The sequence below is a fragment of the Triticum aestivum genome, chromosome 2B (genome assembly GCF_018294505.1).
Source record: "Triticum aestivum cultivar Chinese Spring chromosome 2B, IWGSC CS RefSeq v2.1, whole genome shotgun sequence".
NCBI classification, from domain to species: Eukaryota; Viridiplantae; Streptophyta; class Magnoliopsida; order Poales; family Poaceae; genus Triticum; species Triticum aestivum.
In genome coordinates, this window is record NC_057798.1 from 196,287,217 (window position 1) to 196,293,872 (window position 6,656).

The window sequence follows — 6,656 nt, forward strand, 5'->3', positions numbered from 1 at the left end:
GGCGAAGTGGCGCAGCGGCGGAGGAGTGGCGCAGCGGCGGCGCTGCTCGGCTGTTGCTGCTGCTGGGGCGGGGCGGGCGGGGCGGCGGCTTTTAAGGAGGAGGGGGCGGGGTGCCTTGCCGGAGGGGCAAGGCGGCAACGGCGGAGTCCGAGCCGTACTCCACTTGAAGTCTGCCGGCGGCACGGCGACGCGGCGCAGGGGCGGTGGCACGAACGGGCCTGCTGGGCCAATGGCCCAATTCGGTCCAGGAACATTTTTTATTTTTTTTAATATTTTCGACCGAACAGAAAAATCCTAATAAAATATTTAAAAAATCTAAAAATACAAAAAAAATCACCGTCTAAATGAAATATTTAGAACAAAGTGAACATTTTTCTCGCCTATGCAATTTTGAAAAAATGCACATTTTTCTAATTAAAATAAAATAGAAATAAAATACCAGAAAAATCATAATTGGATTTTAAAATTCTTTCTCCAATATTTCTTTAAATTTGAAGAAGTCATATTATCTTCTCTCGTTTATTTTTTTAACAATGGAAATATTTGGAGAGAAAAATAATAAAACCAAACTGATCCTTTTCTTCAAATTTGAGTAAACTCAAATATGAATTTTGTGAAACCTTCAACTCTCTCCGTGGGTCCTTGAGTTGCTTAAGATTTCTAGGATCACAACCAAAATTCAAGAATAAATATGATACGCATATGATGGTCTATGTATAACATCCAAATTGAAAATTGGGATGTTACAATAGTATAAAGAATTTAATGAAAGAGCTTTAAGAAATTGTTGACTAGGTTAAAATCGGGTCACCAAGTTGCAATTGGAGACCTCAGTTGAATGTGGACTCTTTAAAACTAGGGAGCATAGTTATAGAAGATATGCAAAAGAAAGAGTCAAGCAAAGAGTTAAATTAACAAGGGTATTAAGGTTTGGTTTTATCTAGGTGTTCATATTACTAACAATGTCTGCTCGCATGTAAAAAAAAAAGAAGAGAGCATACAATTACAACTTTTGAGATAGCAGTTACCATTGATGCGTATGGATGCATCCATTCATGACTGAGAAATGAAGGGACAGTGCCAACCTATACATAGGAAGTGTAGGTATGTTTGGTTCCAAATCGTCATTGTCTGCTATAATTAATTCTGGCATGTAACTTTGCCACTTGTAAAACTAATTTTAATCTTCTTCTGCCACATATCAAGAGAGTTGCAAAGACATTTTTTATGGCGACTGGTCTGCATTGCTATTTTTAAATGCATCTTTCTTTGGTCATCAGAAACATTGTCTCTAACTGCAGATTTGCATAAGGTGGCCACTTAGGGCGTGTTTGGTTGCCCGCATTAGGCCCAGCCTGGCCCGAGCGGGAAGAATTTAGCCCGTTTGGTTTCCTGCATTCACTGTGTGGCCCGCATCGCACGAAACTTAAAGCACATCCAGGCCAGGCCCAGGGGAAACGCACGAATCGGCAGTAGCTCATGAGCCTGGCTCGGGCGAGGCAGGGGAAGGCGACGCGCTTCTCCCCTCGTGCGAGCAGGGGAGATCGCGCGAGCTCGCCCGCGTCGCCAAAAAATCGGCGGGGGGATTTCGGCTCACCTCCCGTCGCTCCACCCCTATTTAGCCCCTCCCTCACCACCCCAACACCTGCCACCATTGTTCCTCCGTTCGCGCTTTCCCGCCGACGCGCATCGGCACCAACGAGCAGGTAAGCGGCGCATCTTCATCGGTCGACGGTCCACGGCGTCAGAGCTCCTTCACCGGCCGGCGTTCATCTTCCACGACCGTCCCCCCTCGTCCTCAAGCTGCGGCCATGGCATCTGTGAGTTCAATCCCCCTTTCTCTCTGTTCCTTCTAGCTAGATCTGAGCTACAGCTAGGGTTTGATCTAGATGCATGGTTGATTAGTGGTCTAATCTGTGAGCTGATATGGTTGGTTGCTATGCTGCGATTGCAATTTGTGGTAGGGCTAAATGTTCAAGCATGTGGTAGGCTAGATTAGTAGTAGAGTTTGAAGTTGAACCTTGTGCTTGTGTTGAATCATGCTTAGATCTGTGATTTGTAGCTATTGGTGGTCTATTTGTAGCATGATGTTTGTTGTAGATGTATGTTCCTGCTCATAGATTGTCTGGTATGCTTAGTATGATAGTGATGAAGCATGTGCTTGCTATGATAGTGATGAACCATGTACATGTATGCTCCTGCTTTCATGGATTGTCCAGTATGTTGTGTGCTATGCTCACTGTCAATGCGTGCTACGATTGTAGGGCATGACCACGCAAACGCAAGATCTTAGTCAGGCCCTTGTCGTGTCCGACAACCAGTTTGCTCTATCGTTTGTTGAGGACTCACAGCCTATGTCCGAGATGGCACCTGATTCAGAGGTGTTCGAGTCTGATTCCCTCTATGTGCCAGTAGTGCTCGTTAAGCCAACTCCTGCTGCCGCTGCTGCTGCCGCTGCAATCAAGCTAGCAGCAGCAAAGGCAAAGAAGGATGGTAGGCCGAACAACATGAAGTGGCAGCCGTTCATGTCCACGTTCATGCTGAACAAGATGTGTGAGCTCATCTCTAGTGGAGTTAGGACTGACAAGGGCTTCAAGGAGGTGCACTTGAACACCATTGTGAAGCAGGTGTTCGAGTTCTGTGGGCAAGAGGTGTCTGCCACCCAGGTGTACAACCACCTGAGGAAGTGGAGAAGTCGATGGATCCAAGTGTCCAAGCTAAGAGACCGTAGCGGCGCCTCATGGGATGAGAACACTTGCTCCATAGTTCTGGAGGCAGAGCACAACGCCGGCCATGTCGCGGTTAGCTCACAGCCCTCTTCCTTTTCATACTGTCCACCATTGCCTGCTCCTAATCGCAACTAACAACACTTGTGTTTCATTCTTAGGACCACCCAAGGGACGTTGAGTTCCTCAACACACCCATCCAGAACTACAACCAGATGCAGCACATCTTCTCCTTCGGGCTGGCAACTGGGAAGCATGCCATGGGCTCGGGTGAGCCTCTTGGTTCTCCCATGCCAGACTTCCCTGGGACACAGGACGTTGAGGTCCTTGATGGCCCTGACAAGCCCGCTGCGAAGCCCTTCGACAAGCCATTTGACTCCGTCCATGATAGGAAGAGGAAGAGTGGAGGCATGATGGAGGAGGAGATCAATGTCTTTTGCAGCATGACTGAGGCGGTGGAGGTGGCAACAGCCATCAGGGAGTGCAAGCCCCTCGATGTCCACCCTGACCTGTATGGCGCTGTCATGACCCAGGGTGGATTCAGCGACGAGGCTCTCATGGCAGCTCTCAGCCACCTGCTTGACAACAAGGCCCAGGGTGTTGGGTTCGTTGCCATGGCCGACGCTCATAGGGTGATGTGGCTCAGGAGCTGGCTGGGCAAGCACTACTACTAGAGTAGTGCTGCCTGTGAGTGTGCATGATCCCCGACGGCGATGGAGGTGGCGGCGACGACGACGATGACGATGACGACGTACATTTTGTGTAGCTGGGGCTCAAAAACTATTTGATGGTCTGTATATTTTCGTGAGGTGGTATATACTAACCCCTCACGCTGATGGTTAACTTGCGATGGTAGGACGACACCCTCTTTTGGATGTGGTGGTAGGCAGTGGCGGAGCTAGCATTTGACACCAGGGTGGTCCACCTTTAATTTTTTTTACAACAACTATGACTTGCAAATATTTCAACTAATTGCAAATACCACAGAAATAGATAAATACACACTAAAATTCTCATTCAAGTCTCAGTTTTGAATAAAAGAAGCCTACATAGTACAGTACATACCTTGAGAAGTTAATCGTGAAAATATCAATTATATCATCTTCATTCACCACATAAAAAACATCCAACTCAATATATGTGACTATGCAATCATCCAAAAGATTATCACCCATCTTATTTTTCAACTTGTTCTTGACTGAACATGGTGGTGAAAAAGTTTTGCAATATCTCCGGTTCTCTTCATTCATTAATAATTCTATAATAAGAATTTACTTTGTATCAATCATAAATTTATATGACAAAACTGAACAAAAATAATATGCTTAATTATGTGTGTTGTTCATCGGATCATGTTCATCAGTCCATGTATTGTACTGTCCAGACCGCAATACAAAAAATAGCAAGCAAACCATAAATCAAAAATTGAAAAATTGGGGAATGGATGAATGATACCTCAAATCAGGTAGAACCGGGTGCTGGAATGTGAACTGGGCGGCTGCCGCTGGCTTGCAGGCTTGCAGCGGCACCAGGCGGATGGCTGGGACAGGGGAGGGTCGCGGTCTAGGACGATGGTGCAGCTGGTGCCTAGCGCCGGGCAGGCCGAGGGCGCAGCGGGGAGATAGGAGCAGAGGAGCATCCTGGGGGGGCGAGAGCCGGCGCCGGCGAGGCAGGCGGAGGCGGAGATAGGCCGATGGCGACGGGGCAGCCGGCGGCTGCGTGTCGGGAAGAGGTCTCCCGCAGTCGTGCTTGGTGTCGGGCTGCAAGCGAGAGGCGCTGGTTGTTTTGCGTCAAAGTGTTGTTGGGCCATTTTTTTCCATTCCCAAGCCCATCTCTATGCGCCCGGGTCAAAATTCCAGGGTGGGCCGCGGCCCACCCTGGCCACCCTGTAGCTCCGCCCCTGGTGGTAGGTTAACACCAGGTAGTGCTAGGTTGAACTTGCTATGTCGTATGATCATGCATGCTTTACTTCTCTTCTACTCCATTGTTGTTTGTGTGCTACTTGTGCTCCATTGATATGCTGCTTCAACTCTTGCTCTTGTGCATTGCTAGGGCAAGTGGTATGCCGTGTTCATCGGTGAGGTTCCAGGGGTTTATAGTTCCATGGGAAGAAGCCAATGCACAAGTGGCATCGTATAGCAACAACAACTATAGAGGGTTCAAGACTAAGCAGGCAGCAGAACAAGCTTACTCCGCCTGGGTGCGAAAGCACGGAGGCAGCCGTGTTGACCGTGCTTGGAGCTATCAAAGTGGAAGCTGCTAAGGTGGATCGTCAGTTCGTCCTTTATCTAAAGAACTTCATCATCTTCTCTCAGTTCGTCACCATTGTTGTGTTGTGGCGTTGGTGTGCTAGGTGTGATCATTGTGGGTAAGCTCGCCAACTAGGGTACAAGGTAAGTACAACATGTACGCCGTATGCAATCAAACGCCATGTTCATGTACCGCTAGGGCCAATGCAGCCAACCAAACAAAGTGCACTTGCGTATTACCTAATGCAGGTACTAGGGAGGCAACCAAACAAGTTTCATATGGCGTATTAGGGCCTGTTTTTCCTTCCAAACTGGAACCAAACACGCCCTTAGTTTCCACTAAACACATGACGAATCTAACTATCCAGTTACATTAGATACCATAGACTTGTGAAGAACAAATCAGCCTCATCTGCACATAAGCAGTGCAGAAAATTCAAGCAGACGGAAACAACAAACTTGTGGAGGACAAATGAGACTTTGCATATAACTTAAGTTCGGAAAATTCTGAGCAACAGTAACCATAGGAGGGGGGGACTGGCAGAAACAAACAATTATCATATCACAATGAACCTCCAACATAGCTCGCTCACCTGTCTGCCAAATTTCTAATAAAATCTTCACTACCACCCAAGTGTAGTTTCGGGTCAAGCATAACGAGAGACGTGGTTACTCAAAGAAGCTACGATGCCAACAAAAGAAAGCAGCAAGCAGTCAAAACAAAGGGTAGTACAACTGATATAATATAGTTCATATTATCTTGTTGCAGATCACATAATAAATAAAGCGACAAGAGTCGGTGTTGAGGCAATATAGACGAGATGGATACATATTAATAAAAAAGGTCTAGAAACAGACAAACGAAGGATAGTCCTGAGACACCCTCCATCAATGCACATGCATTATTTTCAGGTCATATACTCCAGTTCAGCTCAAATGCAAACTCCTTCCACTTGTTAATCACCATGGCGTCATCTCCGGTCACTGCTCAGCTTCTTGCACGCCTTTCCCTGGCATATCAAATTTAGCATGTCTTCAGTAATACTAGTTCGGAAGAAAAAAAAGCTGATCCATACCCAACTTTGATTCACGGCCCAAATATATAACCACTACTTTATGCTTCCTTGTGAAATGGAACGAGGAAAAAGTCCAAACTTGTTTACAAGATGTAGGGCTCTATAAGTAAATACTCCCTCTGTCCCATAATATAGGGACTGCAAAAACGTCTTATATTGTGGGATGAAGGAAGTATGTTATTACAACCAATATGTGTAGATACTGGTTTTAATAATATCTTGTATTATGGGACGGAGGGAGTAGCTTATAGTAGTAGAATGCAGCAACACAAGCTGTAACGTGTCACAGGGAAAGTTAATTGTTCCGGTGAGAATTTCACAGCAACAGTAGAAAACTGTAGTTCCCAAAATGCTAGCATTTAACTTCAGTATTGGCTGTATATCTTCTTCCACCACATGTTACACTCTGTGTTATCGGTGCTGTGCCCCTATACTATAATGTGTTCAACACCTCACCAAGTTCTTCCCAAATCCATAGTGGCAAACATCACCGATCCTAAACCTGTCTTTGAGCTGAATGATATCATTGGCCTACCATATCTTATTTCGGTTGAATTTAGAGTATCCTCCCTAATAAACCCTGCAATGTCTATGTGTGTGATATG

The 6,656-nt window shown here is 46.3% G+C and overlaps 1 long non-coding RNA gene across 1 annotated transcript in view; it reads right to left on the minus strand.

The window, feature by feature from the left end:
- Positions 1–5,689: 5,689 nt before the first annotated feature.
- The window catches only part of LOC123044318 (uncharacterized), a 2,883-nt gene continuing 1,916 nt past the window's right edge, over positions 5,690–6,656 (minus strand). The window contains exon 2 of the long non-coding RNA XR_006419971.1: positions 5,690–5,985. This is a non-coding gene — a long non-coding RNA (uncharacterized lncRNA). The remainder of the gene's footprint in view (positions 5,986–6,656) is intronic.